We start from the raw sequence: 16,268 nt of genomic DNA, 5'->3' as shown, positions 1-16,268 counted from the left end.
GTAAGATGAAAAAGAGAGAGAGTTCTGGGAGCTGGTGCCACCTATATACACACTGAATATCAATGTCATTTATTTCACCTGACATGCTTACACAAACATGTTAAACTTCTAGAAAATTAGCTTTTCATCTTACTCTAGAAAGCTGAATTTAAGCTGTGGAAGGAAACCACAGAGTAATTCTTTTTTTGTTAGAAAGCTGGCTGCTTTTTGAAATAGGGCTCTTCTGAGAATAGATACACTGGTCAAAGTTATTTTGATCAGGAGACCAAAGGTTTTGGTTTTGGCATGGGTTTTCTATTTATTCTTTGTTCTTTTAGTTTTTCCTTAGCTTGTTTTTCATCCTTCATTTCCTTTCCCTCCCTTCCACATGCTTTTTTTGTTTGTGTTTTGGTTTGGGTTTTGGGTTGTTTTTTCCTTACTGTTGCACATAGCAGATGCTCCCCACTTTCTCCTTTTGAAAATGAGCGTCAGGATGAGCTGGTGGTGCTGTGGCAGTGCAGCTCAGCCTGGCTCTGCAGGCAGCACCACACTCTGGCTCTCCAATCCTGCCTGCCTTCATCTCCTTGGTGCCAGGACACTTGCTAAAACTGGCACCGAGGATTTGCAACATGGTGCTAAAGACTCGTGCTGGGACCAATGTTTAAGTGAAAATAGGATCAGGTCCTTAATTCTTTTGGAATCGAACTCTGGTTTCCAGTTCACAAAAGCCAGCAAAGGGTCGGTGCCTTGCATTCCTCACCAGCCTTGGTTGTGTGACTTACAAATGAAGCCTCAGCTGCCTTAGTCTCAGTCCCCTGTGCCATCCCATCCCCATCTAGGTAATATTTTTAAATCTAAGCACTTTTACTCTCAGAAGCAGGTGAGATGCAAGAAAAAAATTGCCATTTTACAACCACCTTTAAAATAACTGGAGAAATGCCTGTCAGTTAAATTAATCCACCTCTCTCCCCCTCACACAAACATGCTGTACGAAAGTAAATTCTGCAATTAGTCACCGAGGTCCTGCGGCCGCACCTGTCGTGCTTGGCATCCTGGCAGATGGGCTGCGGCTGCCCCGCCGCCCCGCAGCGGGAGCCTGTCCCTGGCAGCAGAGGGAGGCCACCGGGGCCAGCAGGATGAGTCCTGCTCCCAGGGCTGCCCTGCTCCCAGGGCTGTGCAGGATTTCTGTGCGGGCACAGCAATCTTCTGTGCAGGTACAGCCCCTAAAGCCCCCCACGGCCATTGCCTGGCGCTGCCAGCGATGGTAAGGGAGCAGTTCTGCTTTGAGAAGCACGCAGCTTGGTCTCCAGGTGGAAACTTTGTCCCAGGCTCCCATTGCCCAGGAACAGAAATAAGGATCAAACCCCTCTGTTGGGGACAGTTGTCAGCTGGATGTTGTTTGGCACAGCTGGCACGGTGGCATCGGGATGCGCAACCATCTGTAAAATCAAAGCAGACCTTCCCGGACCTGATGGAGGGCAGCTGATCTGCTGTCTGCTTCAGACACGAAGCAGTTAACACCGAGTGCTCGTAATTAGACTCCCTATTACCTCTCCATTTAGGTGAACGAGGAGCATTCACACCTCTCTCAGTGCTATTATTTCAGCCTTGCTGGCTGGCAGACTCCACAAGACAGCAATGTATCCTTGTCAGAGGGACCAGCTGTCCCTGCTTAGGTGAAACAGCCCCTTTTTTGTCATTCTGTCCCATTAAAATAATTCATCAAACCTGATGCATTTTATTAGGGGCTAATGGTGCGACCCTATTTTCCCTTCAAATGTCCCTATTAATTACTTCTACATACTGTTGTCTGTGTTGTATGGTAAAATATATATATGGTGCGACTTTTTTTTAGTTCTTGAAAATTGGGAGTAAAATATGTGAAAAAAAAAATCCACAACAAAAAACAACACTGTTTCTAAGACAAACCCTTTCTGGAGGTGGTAAATTACCACCGAATTATTTTGTCTGTCTAAATACATTGCAGTTAATTGCTTTTTGGGCAGATGTCTATCATCACCTTCCTCTGAGTGGAGTCCAAACAATCCATTCATATATCACAGACTCTATGTTGGGAGCACCCTGCCTCCAGTTTTTTTGGACAACAGTTAAAGAGACAAAGAAAATGAAGGTTAGAAGTCAGTAACTTTTAAAATGAGCTTTTTAAGTTGAATACTACATGTTGAAAACATTAAATATTTTAAGTCATCGAGTAAACCTCTATAGGTAACGCCTGGAAGGGTCCATAATTATACGAAAGCAGATAAAATGGAAGGCTAGACGAAATTTTCAGCTCACTAAAATTTTTTTAGAAGTTAGTGAGCTAAATTTGAAAATTCTTTTCTATGTTCATCTAGGTCTAGAAGAAACCCTCAAAAAAAGAAAACTCCATTTGTTGCTTTGAACACCACACAATCTGCTTACAAGATTTGTAGTTACCTCCTGCAAAGTGGCCATCACAAAGCCCAGGCTGGATCTGGCCCCTTAGATTAGAATGGCATCTTTAATTATTGTCATGAAAGAAATGGCATGGCTTAAAAATCCATTTGATATATTCACAGGGTGCATGCATCCCCTATATGTCAGAGTAGTCAGAAAAGACAACATGTGCTTTCAGTCCTCATTACTACACTTCCTATCCCTAAAGTGGGGATGAATGCAATGAAAGTCAATGAAATCAATTGGAGAAGTGTCAATGTTAGATATTTACATTGCTCTCCTGTTACCACTCTCTCTTCTGCTGTAAAGCACAACCTGTGGGACATTTCCATTGTGTCAGAAGTTTCAAGTAGCCACACACTAAAAACAAGAAACACAATGGATTCCCTAAACCAGCCAGCACTAATCCCTGTTGGACAAGCACCACAGCTCTCTGTGGCATTCCTGTTGATAGAACAGGGGCTTCAAGCCACCTAAAATTCACAAAGACTGAGCTTGCTTTTACTGAATACCAAGGTTTCCCTTAAACCACCTTTTCTCATAAGGCAGCACATGCCTGCCTGCAGCAGGGAGGATGCTGGATGGGACAGACATGGCTGGGTTTATAGCTGGTTTCCTCACATCCCATATGTTTCTCAGCAAGACAGAAGAAGTGGCTCATTATTCAGAATATTGAATGATGCCCAGATTCATCAGTCAGTTCTTCATGAAAAGCTTTATTATCTCTGCTGCTAAGGGGGTTAAGCTTTAACCTAATTCTTGTGTTTCTTTCAGGAGGATTCTTCTCTCTATAATTCTTTTAAATTCAAATGGGTGAGTTCAGTCAGCTTGATAACAATAAAATAGTACATTTGCATCTATGAGAGGAGTCTGAAATTTACCTTTCACATGATCTCTTATGCCTCTAATGTCTAATGATAAGAAACTGGTGTGAAACTACACAACTAAGATGCAGGCTCAGGGAACAAGAACCTGGTTTTCACTAAGTAGATAAACATTCACTGAGACTCAGACTAAAGGCATAGCTAAACTATCTCAGGTGATACAAAATCATTGGTATTACACAAAAGAAGCTGAAAATCGAGGTGGACTTCATAAAGTGAATCACATGTGTACAGGCTGAAGTAAAGAATTTTTCCTGGCATATTTTCGGTTTGTCTCCAAGCCACTTCTAGGAAATTACACATGTAAAAGTGCATGTCTAGTTATGTAAGCATAGACACATGCCAAGATATCATATATCACTTGGATTTGTTCTCCTTTACCACACTTTTTGTTAGTGATGAGTACAATCCATTTTTCTGTGCTTTACACTCCCAAAATCCCAAAGGACTTTTAAAGACCGATATTTATACCAGGCACACTCACCTTCCTCTCCATGAAACAAGAGAAGTTTCCTCACTGTCCTCATGGAGAGGAAAACTGGCATTTTCCTTGATGATATTCAACTAATACACAGCCTTAGCTATTCTAATTTTTTAATTTAATTTATTTCTTTACTAGGAAAGTAATACTTCTGGGGGCCAGAGATTTTCTATGGTTTTAGTGAAATGCCATGGAGTCTTTAACTTCCACCTGAAGAGCCACCAAAGACAAACAGAAAGGACCTTGGGTTTAATGTTTCATCTAAAGGATATTCTAATGTGTTGGCCTCATTATTCACAGCAGAAAAGGCCTTTGTCATGGTCAGATGGCTTTAATGTGTTTCGTATGCTACATAAATTCAAACTTGATGGCTCATTTATTTGTTGGATTGCAGCGTTATTCAACCTAAATGAAGACTTGGTATTTACTAATAATTTGGGCTCTGCCTGCTGTTTACTTAAGCAAGCAGTGTCCACTGTCTCCTCTGTTGTCTGTATTAAGTGTGGACTCTATTAACTCAAAGAATATTATAGAGAGGGGAAAAAAATTGCAGAGAAAATAGCTTTTCATTTGGGGACAATTATTTATCTTAGCCTTGAAAGATTAGTATTCCAATATTGCAGTTTCTGACATCAATTTTCTCAGTGTCAGAAACAACTCAGACTTCATCTAAGCTTCAAAGTACCCCATGAGGAAGTGAGTCATCGTTATCAACATTTTGAAGAAGGGCAAATTGGAGGTAAGAGGAGGCCAGACTCCTTATTCCATGTCAAGAGAAAGACTAAAATGCTTCCAGAATCTCAATCTGTCTTTCAATCTTAGGACCATATTTCCTTTTGTGATGTGACAATATTCTTTGATGAAGCTACAAACAGCAATTATCAAACTATGTAGTCACACCACCAGAAGTGCTCAGAACACAGAGATTCTCTTCTGCTGGCTGAAAAATGAGACTACAGGGCTATAATGGGGAACTATGTAACTGTGTGATTACATAGTATGCATGCTCTACTCTACCTTGTAGAGAGATTTACCTTTTAAAGTGAAGTCTTTTAAAATCTAAATTTCATAGTGGAATTCTAGTTGAACTCTCCCAAAGCTGATTTTAAAATCCTCACCCAGCTGAATATTGTGAGAGCAATCTTGATATTAACAATAACCTATTAAATCAAAAAACCCCTAAGAATCCTACTGTGCCATCTTAGATCCAGTCAAAAACATGAGTAAACATCCATAGTCATGGCAAAAGATACTCATCCCTCCTGCAGAAACAGACAAGTGGATATTAATAAACTGAATAGCCACACTAAGGGAGACTTCATAGCCATCTCACAGGAGGTTTAGGTTGGATATCAGGAAAAGGTTCCTCACCCAGAGGGTGGGTGGGCACTGGAAGAGGCTCTCCAGGGATGTGGTCACAGCAGCAAGCCTGACAGGTTTCCAGAAGCATTTGGACAATGCTCTCAGGCATTGGTAGGATTCTTGGAGTGTCCTGTGCAGGGCCAGGAGTTAGTCTTGGGCAATCCTTGTGACTCCCTTCCAACACAGGTTATTCTATGATTCCATGAGAAGCTCAAACTGATGATGGGATTCAGAGTGGAACAGGATTATGACTAATTCACAGCTAGAAAATACATAAATATAGCATAAACAACAAATGCTCATTTATGCTACTAAGTACAATTTCAGATTATATACATGGACCTGCATTTTCCCTTTCCTTGTAGATCCAAGAGGGGAATAACTTTAAAACTAGAAAAAAATATTTTTCTGGCACTGACCATGGGCATTCTTAGGTCAGTTCTCACAGTCAAGTTTTTACTATGAAACAGCTGCTGCTTGCTGGATCTTCAGCCAGTTAATAACTTTCCACTCTACCAAATAACTTTTTGAGTGGTTTATTAAGTGATTAGGAGTCTGCTCACATAAATCAAGTGGACTTTATTATCCCAGCAATTCAGCCCTGTAGCAGAAGGAAAGGTGTACCTGGAAGTACCACACAAATTCCTTCCTCAATACTCTTCACTTTTCTCTTGGAATTGCAAACCACATCAGCTGTGACTCAAATACTGTTTTCTTTTTTCCTTCCATGTACAGGGCTATGCCAGCATCCAGCCTTGCCAGGGGTATTGGATCTGGCTGAGATGGAGCTAATTTTCCTTAAAGTATCTCCTATGGTGCTTTTGTTTGGATTTATGGCCAAAACACTGGTGATAACACAGAGATGTTTTAGCCACTGCTCAGCAGTGCTTACAACAGAGCTAAGATCTTTTCTGCCTCATCCCACCCTACCAGCAAAAGGAGGCTGGGGGTGCACAAGGAGCTGGGGGACACAGCTGACCCAACTGACCCAAGGCACATTCCACAGCCTGTGGCATCGTGCTCAGCAATAAACAGAGAGACCAAAGTGTTTCCAGAGATGTTGTTGCAGGCAGTGCTGGGTGACCAGTGTCTGCTTCTTCATCACAGGTTGCCTTTGCCCCTATTTCCCACCTCTGCTTAAACTGGCTTTATCTCATCCCATGGATTTTTCTGCTTTTGCCCTTACAATTATCTCTCCCCTCCTGTTGGAGGGGAACAAATTGGGTGTGAGCTTCCTACCAGGGTACACACCACAGCAGGGTACAAGTTGTTATGCAAACTGTTCATAGCATCTGGAAATTTCCTGACTCACCTTCCTCTTGGAAGAAGAGAAGTTTCCTCTTCAGTAGCCTTTGGGTGACCTTAGCTGGGCAAGTTCATCACTGTGAGAAAACGGTGTCTCCAGGGTCAGATTATTTATTTATTCTTCATCAACATTCTTGTCTGATTTCTTGCTTTAAGCTCACTAGCTGAGTTAGCCAAATACAAATGCATTCACAAATATGCCAGTATAGTGACATTTACAGAGTTAATGTCATCATAATCTCATGCCTTAGGAGCAACAAGTTTCCTTGAGATCTTGGTGTCATATACTAGGAATGTTCAAGTTATAAAAAACTACAAAAATCATTAGATATTTTCACTGTATTTGAAACTAACATTGAAGCACACGCCTTGTGTATTGATTTTATTTTGTTGCTACAACACGTACCAGCAGTGGAAAAGGATTCTGAAGTAAACAAGTCATTGGGATATTTGGGATTTTATGGTGAGATACCTCTGCCATGACCATTACTCTTTTTCCAGTGAAATCATTGTACATCCTTTGCACTGATCCAGCTTAACACATCATGAACATGACCTGTCCTTGGCATGATGAGATACCTGGGCCTTGCCACAGTGCAGCTCTGTATCTGCTTCAGGATCAGATGTTTCATAACAAGCACAGCAGAGCTTCCAGTAGAATTACTCAGGCGTACTCCTGTTAACAAAATTTGGTAATCCTCTAATAAAAACATCCAATCCATATCTGGCTTCTACCACGTCCTACATAACCTTATAATCCTCAAGTTTAATAACATCTGCAGGTTTGGGGAATAAAGTCTTGCGAGTGACAACACAGATGACAACTCGTGGGAGGAGACCTGGAGGATGAAGATGCAAAGAAAGTATGTAACAAAATGAAGGGACAAAGAAAATGGATTTTTATCCTTTTTTTCCCCCTGCATCTATGAGAACAATTTCTGATGCATTCAAAGGGTTGTCTTCCCTTCAAGAAGGTTACAGTAAAATATTTCTGTGTTTTTATTCATTTTTTGCAGGCATGCTAATGCCGAGAGTAGCGACAACATCCAATCCAAGGATTTCTTCATGTGCCCTGGAAAACAGCTGGTTATCCTATTTAACTGGAACTGAAAGACTCCACATTCATAAAACACCCCAGCAGGAGCCTTATTTTGTACAAATGCGTGCAAACTTCAGGGGGGAAATCTGCACCAGCATACCTCATTATATCTAATGGAATACTATTAAGAACTCCATGCCCTATGAGTTGAAAGCCTTTCTGTAAGCAGGTGGCATTCTCAGCCTTGCCTATTAATGCAGACATTGGAGCTGATAAAAACAGAGTGCCTTCTTGTGTTTTCCTCTTATCTATCCTCTGTTTTTCTAGAGCCAAACATCCAGTTTCAGAGATGCTCAAATCCTTTGTGCTGCTGAGCTGGAACTAGTGAGATTCTCCTGGTTGGAAATCAGAACCCACAGAACCACGCTGCACCTCTGTGGAGATCCTTTAACCTGGCACCATTTGGGGAGGTTTTCATTCCACTCCACAGTTAAGAGAAAGAAAAAAAAAAAAGAGAATGTAAATATAAACAATACTAAGAGCATCTTCAGCTAGAAGTGACTATTCCTACATGCTTTTACTCAGAATGGCCCCTGACTTTAATAATTTATTTATTTGTGAATTAATCTTCACAGGGGAGGAATTCAGGTGCAAATATTTACCCCAGATAAAACCTTCAGAGTTTTCAAAATATTTGTGCTAACATTCTCAAGGTGAGTAATTTCGCAATTCAAATCTTTTTATGTAATTCTCCTAAAAATGGCTCACTCACACTGTGGCCCATTTGAGAGTACAAGAAAACAATCTTAATGACTTCCACTAAAATGTCAAAATTATTTTAAACAAGGCAAAAACTGGTTGTGCTCTTAATCCTGAACATCTGATCTCCAAAACCATTTGCCATGGGAGAATTCAAGCATGTGCACAGGCTTACAAAAGCTGCACAAAACTAAGAGGTGTTAAGGTCAGATGAGGGCTGGAACCTCTGAAATTCTGGAGTCTAAATAGGATTTAGGAGTCTGTGTTTTCACTGAGAGAACAAAATTGGGTATAATGAACACACATTGTTAAACTTCATCAGTCTCTCGGGGTTTCAGTTATTCTCACAAAAGTCAACCACTGGGATAAATATGGCTAAAAAGGTGGGGAGCCACTTTACCATAAAAACTATTTTTACTCTGTAAAAGGTTGCACTTTTCAAATTTTATAATTTCTGCAGTTCTGAAAGATACAAATTCAAAGGATTTACAACAAACCTCTTTGAAAAGTACTCAGAGGCTCAGGTCCTGACTTACACATAATTTTCAGTGGATGTGGGTATCCAACATAGATAAGCCATACCTTTTAAAAATTATTTTATTCTATAGTAGCATACCACACCATCTGAGGTGAAATAGCTGCTCTGAAAAAGCCCCCAGGAGTTCAAGGGCTCTCCTGCCCCTTGCTGTGTTCAGGGATGAGGATCCTCCTGGATCCTGCTGCTGAGTGTTGACTCCAGCAGGAGTCCAGGGCTGTTCCCACCCAGGGCTGCCAGTTGTGGCATTCACATTTTCAGAAAAATCCCTTTGCCCAGGATTTTTCTCCTGGGAAGCTGAGAAGCCTCAGAGAAAAAGGAAAACAATTTTATCTCATTTGCCTCTCCTGTGTTTTACTGCTTTAGAATGTGGTTGGACATTGTTTATCCAACAGGTGAATGTTTCACTGGTTTCATGTGAATTATTTTGACTTATTGGCCAATTAAGGCCAAGCTGTGTCAGGGATCTGGAGAGAGTAACAAGTTTTTATTATTATCTTTTTAGCCTTCTGTAAGTATCCTCTCTGTATTCTTTAGTATAGTTTAGTACAGTATTCTTTAATTGATATAGTATTATAAAATAATAAATTAGCCTTCTGAGAACATGGAGTCAGATTCATCATTCCTCCTTGCCACGAGGGTCCCCACAAATACCACAGCCAGTGAACAGCCCCTGCCTCCACACACAGTGCCCTTTGCTGGGCTCTCACCAGAGCAGGAGCTGCTCCTGGTGTAAAGCCAGCTGGGATTTTGTCCTCCTGGAACACAACTGCCCTCAGCTTCTGCTGAGCTCTAGGGCAGAGCAGAGCCCACAGTGCCTGCAGGTGCCACCAAGGATTTAAACACTAATGGGGCATGGGAGCACTAAGGTCCTCCTGAATTTGTAGATAAAGCATCAAGGTATTTCACTTTATTTAGTGACTTACAAGCATTGATGATTCTACATTTAAATGCAGACTTAAGAATGGGTTTAATTTTCCTGGTTTTGGTTAAGGTGTTCCTTCAGTATTGGCAGTTGTACTGTAGTGGTGGGGAACCTGGGTGAACTGGGAGACTTTCACAAACAGGTGCTGATTGCAAGAAATAAGAGGATCGGAGAAGTTCTGGAAATTTATTTAGTCTAGCTATTAGAATGAATTAACCTAATCCTTGCTTCTATTGGCTCTTTTGGCAGAATGGAGAAAGCAATGTGGGGATGTGCACTTAAATGGTGGTGTTTTTGTTAGTTTTTGTATGCTTAAGGTTTCAGACACCACTTAGTGCCAGGCAGCTCTTCAAAGACATTTTGCTTCTCCCAGGGTAATAACAGTAATGAAGGTTCTTTGAGATAGGGTCAGTAAATGATTTTGGTTCCTATGAGGACTGAAAATTCTGTAATGATAAGTGTGGCTTAATCCAGGAGCCACAGACAGAGAAAAACCTCTAAAAGAGGCAAACTTCGTGTATTCACCTAAAAGGGAATGGATAGAAGGATCAGAAAATGAAATTGATTAAAGACATCAGGAACTTTTTATTTCTTTTCTACAGCAGAATAATTTGTCTTACTTATAGAGAAGAAGTAGGTGATTATCTGAACCAACTTTGGTAAATATCTTATCTACTATCTCACATGACATTGCTACACACAAGCTGGGGAAAATACCAGTCTTAGTCACACTCTTATAAAGCAGGTATGGGGATGATGGGAAATTGGTACCAGTTTAGGAACCAGTCAGTTCCCAACAGGGAGAGCAACCTGCCTCGGATGCGGGAGTTTGTCTATTCAGCTTTGTTCAGCCCTCCTGCTAATGATGGGGATGATGGAACAAAAAGGAAACTGATTAAATTCACAGCTGACACCAATCTGAAGGAGCTGTAAATACACTGCGAGGAAGGATTAGAATTCAAAAAGTTCATGACAAGCTGGAAAAGTAAGAGGTGGGGAAAATAAAAATATAGGAGGTAACTCTACTAAGACAATTGTAAAATCCCATGGCAGAAATAGCAGCTACTGAAATATAAAATGCAAATAATTGCATAAGCAGCAGTTCTGCAGGAAAGGGTCAGTCAAAGATCACATTATGATGAAGAGAATAATATAGTCTGCATGACAAGCATGGTGGTAGTTCTGGCTGTTTGTCTGGCACACTGGGGTCTTTGTGAGTTCTCTTCCAGGAAGAGGTGCACAGTCCATAGGAAAAGGTGGTCTACTTAACACAGGAGCCTACTCAGTTTAAGAGGAAAGGTTAGGCAAATGGGAAATGTTTAGCTGAAAGATGGAAGAGCCATGGGTACAGAGTTAAACTCTCGAGTCTGACGGAGGCTGTTGCAGAGAAGAGAATAATCTGTCCCCTGTGTCTGTAGTGGGCACAATCAAAACAATGGTTCCAATCTGCAGTGAGAACCAGGCTACAGAGCTGAAAAACCTGTGAGAGAAAGGACAGTCAAGCCACAGTTGATGGCAGATTCTTCAGCACGATGACTTTTAAAAACAGGATACAGAAGCCTACGTCTTGATTTACTAAGTCTTGATTGCTAAGGTTTGGTCTGGTGTCTGTAAATCTCTTTCAGACCATAGCACAGATACAAACCAAGGGGTGATGGCACACACAAACAGAAGGCAGAGTATGGCCTGTTATCAATGGCTGTGTCTTTTTAGTACACTAAGGATGGAAATATCTGAAAATCATGCTCAGTTAATCTGTGATGGTCATTAGAATACTGAAACAGCTCCTATTAAGTTCACAAAAAGAGAAATTTATTTGTATTTAGCTATTTGTAGGTAACCACTGCTCATACATCTGACCTAATGGTCCAGCATTTCTATGGCTCCTGAGCTACAGCTTGAAGCTACACAGAGAGCTGAAGTTGTGCAAATATGCACAATGTATGCAATGTGCACTTTGAAATTGAAAAGCCCCAAGATATTTCCATTTGTGGACACTGGGCGCTGAGCTTGAAAAAAGTCTTGTGTTTATTTCTTGTCTCACCTCAAACCCCTCATCAGATTAATGCTACAAAGAGGAAAGGATAAACATTTTATAAAAGATCAGAGAATCAGTACAAACACAAATAATGACCTAAATTATCTGATAGCTGGCCTCCATCCCAACTTTTCACATTACATATTTATATTTTATATTCACATGTGAAGATGAAATTCTGTTAAATTAGGCTGACAGACTTAAAATGAGTTTCTGAATGTAGCTTGTTCTGAAAACTTACTTACAGATCATCTCTCCCTCACTCTTATGAAATGATTTCTTCACAAGCTATTAAAGAGAAAGAATTTCAAGAATTTTTCAAATTGGCTGATGCAGAGTAGTTTGACAGTTGCATGAGCTTCTATTTGCAAGAGAAATTATTCCCCAGAGAGAACAGTGCTGTTTCCCTTTTGTTTATTTGAGTTTTGTTACGGGTAATGCCCTGAAAAGTTGAAAATGCTTATAGCTTTTTTGTAAGAATATTATAAATGGATGCTTATCTCAGGCAGTAAATATTTTTATTACTTTAAATAGAAATACCAAGTCAAGGAACAGGATTAAACAGGAAGAATAACTCATGACCAGCAACATATTTTCCATTTGCTACAGCAAAATGTTTCATTTTTTTTCTTTTTTTTTCTTCATAGGAATCGCAAACCAGTTGCTCCATCGCAGCTCCTGCGGGGTGTGGCGCTGCCCGCAGCCCGGGGCCAGCCGTTTCATTTTTTTTCTTTTTTTTTCTTCATAGGAATCGCAAACCAGTTGCTCCATCATAACTCCTGGGGGTGTGGCGCTGTCTGCCCCACGCAGGTGCCAAGGAAAAGCGGCTGAGCCCGGGCAGAGCAGCACCAGAGCTCCGCCAGAGAGAGAGGGGGAGAGACAGAGAGAGAGGGAGAGACAGGATTGGCCAATTACAGAGAGAGACAGAGAGAGAGACAGAGAGAGAGAGGGACAGACACAGAGAGAGACACAGAGAGAGAGACACAGAGAGGGAGAGAGACACGGAGACAGAGAGACAGAGAGAGCTTCACAGGCCAGAAGAGAACGGCCAAAGCCACGGCGCCTTCACAGCCACCCTGCCTGCCCGAGAGAGAGAGGGAGAGACAGAGAGGGAGAGAGAGAGAGACAGAGAGACAGAGAGAGCGAGGGAGAGTGAGAGGGAGAGACACAGAGAGAGAGAGAGACAGGGAGAGAGACAGAGAGAGAGAGAGAGACAGAGAGAGAGAGACAGAAAGGGAGAGACAGAGAGAGAGAGAGGGACAGAGAGAGAGAGAGAGGGACAGAGAGAGGGACAGACACAGAGAGAGACACAGAGAGAGAGAGACAGAGAGGGAGAGAGACACGGAGACAGAGAGACAGAGAGAGCTTCACAGGCCAGAAGAGAACGGCCAAAGCCACGGCGCCTTCACAGCCACCCTGCCTGCCCGGCTGTCCGTGTCCTGTCCCCTCCCTGCCCTGCTGTCCGTGTCCTGTCCCCTCCCTGCCCTGCTCTCCGTGTCCTGTCCCCTGGCCGTAGCGCTGCAGATGACAGCCAGCAGCGCCGGCTGTGGCCGCAGACCCCTGTGCAGGTACCAGGACACGCCGATGTCACACGGGGCTGGGGCACGCAGCACAGCCCACACCTCGCCAAACTCAGTACGTGGAAGTTCTGCTGCCTTGCAGTCTCTAACTCCACACAAATGCTGCGTGCCGCTGCTGCTGCCTATGACCCACCATCAGTCCCGTGACTCAGAAATGGCAGAAAGTGCCCAAAAACAAAGGAGCAGATCAGGTGCCCACAGATCTTGACTGTTTCCCTCTATAAATGTCCCCTTTCTTTCAGCTGCTCCAGCTGCTGCCCCATGTGGAGAAAAGCAGTCAGCTCCATCACTTACCCCCAACGACATAAAAGTTTCTTTGTCTGGGTGTTGTTTTTATGGAAAACCATTCTATCAAAAACCAGTGAGAGCAGATCCAGTGCTGGAGACACAAGAAAGGCTACAGCTTGCTATGAAAGGATTCTCTCCTATGCAGTGTTTTCCCCATCGCGTTTAACTCTGTGCTGGACAAATCAAACACCATGATGTCCAACAGCAGAGCAATGCAATGGGAATGGTGTCATTGCAAACCAAGCCCACCAACCCCTGATGGTGACAGCATGGACTGGGAGCTTGTGAGCAGAGTCTGCCACAAAGCTCACTGTAGAACAAAATTCTTCCTATGGAGTCTAGAGAGCCTTGCAGAAGTTACTTTGACTAATCTGTCTTGTGTAGCCCAGGAATCTTTAGGATATTGCTTGAAACTCAGGATACAAAAGATCTGGCAGAACTGGAACAAAAGCAGAGGTCTGGTTTTTTTAGAGCAGTGATTGTAACACAAGTGCATGGTCAGGTCACTGTGGGCTTTCTTCCCAGTAACTGCTGTCTGCTTTAAAGGCTGTCAAGCCCATTATTCACACCTCTTTGTAACCAGAAAATTAAAACACAGGCAGTGGGTAACAACAGACTTTAATGATACACCTGGTTAGTACTTAGTGACCATCTTTCAAGCTCCAAATGAATGCAAATCACCCTGGCAATTGCATTCTTTGTTGTTATCATCCCTTCTCCTTTTTAAAATACATCTTTCTGACAGCGGTCCACAGCTACTCTTTCCTTTTCATTCTCGGAAGTGCAGAGCACTACAAATACATCATTTCGCTTTGCTGCAGTCCTTTCTGTCCCTTTGATCATCTCCTTTACACCTTCTGCATTTCTGTTTCTCTCCCTCATGTGCACTACATCAAAAAAGAGCAGCAAGTAGGTTTTTCCAGGGACAGAATCCCAGCTGGTGTAGACAGCACAAATGCCACTAAAGTCAGAAACATTGCTGTATTTAAGCCAGCTAAAATTCTGTCCCGAGTACATATTTCAAAATGCCTTATAATTCAATAAAAGATTTACAATTATCTTTTTTTGAGTAGTGACTGCTGGCTCAGGAATTTCCTCGTAAAAGTATTAAACTCAATTGCAGTTCACTCCTTTGTGACTCAAAGAGTAAACAATGAATGAATGAATGCTTCTTTCTTCCTTCAACTTGTTGTGACCCCTTAAAAAATGGCTTATGCTGTTAAGATGTGATTTTTCTAATAGTACCTAGACTGGATGTTTGCTTCCTGTATTTTACAAACTTAAACCTTTGCATTTGGCTAATCTTAGCTGAACATTGTTGTGTCTATTTATAAAACTTGCTAATAAAACTTTCAAATGTTTTAAACCCAAGCAATTTCACTGTATTACTACAGTGCAAGTGTGGCTTTTCCCAGCTCAGAGACTGCCCCTGAATGAAGGTGGGAAGAGCTGCAAAGGAGGCAGCGTAGGCTGGGGGTGATGGACAATCCTGGCTCTCAGCTCCTCTGAAGGCTCAGCTCCCTCTGAGCACTGCACGGTGCCCAGGAGCACAATGATCTGAAAAACTTGTAAACACCCTGAAGAAATGCCACTTGTCCTGCTTCACAGATTAGGAACTGAAGCCCAGAGTAAAGTAACACATTCAGTATCACAATATTCAAAAATTAAGTTAATTCTGTATTTCCCTGGCTAATGATCCGAGTAGTTGGCATTCCTTTAGCTCTACTCTCCCTCATATATAAAGAAAAAAAATTGTCTCTCTCACATAACTGAGTATCTTGTATCTGATGTAATATATGATACTGGTACGATGAACACACACAATTTTACCATTGCAGACGTTGACAGTCCCATTCCTTACCCAGCTGGCAGAAGGCATGAACTGGGAAAAGGGATTTTCTTTGCAATTTTCTCACACTGAGAATTGTTCCAGAGTAGTAAGAGATACTCTTTTCTCTGCACAGAAATCTCACCCTGTTAAATTGATCTTGCGACAGACAAATCCACATTTCAGCTACATCAGTGGGAAGTGCTGTGGGCAGGGCAATGCCCCTGAGAGGGGAGCATTTCTTAGTTCATGGGATGATGAAACACATGTGAACTCTCCGTGCTCCAGGCAGCTTCTGAGCAATTTCTCTGCACCTCAGTCTGATGTTGCATTGCCTCAGTACTGCTTACTTCTCTCTTAGGAAAAAAATCGCTGCTACTTAAAAAAAAAAAAAAAAAAAAAAAAAAAAAAAAAAAAAAAGCAGAAGGGCTTCAGTGGAGCAGATATAGAACAGCAGATACTAACTAACCCCAAAACTTCAAAGGCATCATTGACACGTACCTCAACAATTACACTTTAAACTGTTTCTAAATCCACAAAAACTTTTGTATACATCCATATAGAACAGTTTATGTTGCTCAAGGACCAGTTTCCATTTTGATTAATGAAGAAATAAAAATGCAAACTACTCACAGACAACCAGCACACAAATGAGCAAACTGCCCTCCCTGCCTGCTCAAGTTCACTTGTTTTATATGAGTGCATGAAGTCACCAAAAGGCAGATTAATGTCAAAGTTTTGTGATATATTTTTTTAATGCCTGTGAGGACCAAGAGTCAGACTCACAAACTCACCAGGAAAGGATAAAGCATTCACCCTGCCCAAA

This window comes from Passer montanus, unplaced genomic scaffold (genome assembly GCF_014805655.1).
Source record: "Passer montanus isolate IOZ18808 unplaced genomic scaffold, ASM1480565v1 scaffold13, whole genome shotgun sequence".
Lineage (NCBI taxonomy): Eukaryota > Metazoa > Chordata > Aves > Passeriformes > Passeridae > Passer > Passer montanus.
Note: the sequence above shows the minus strand (reverse complement) of the source record.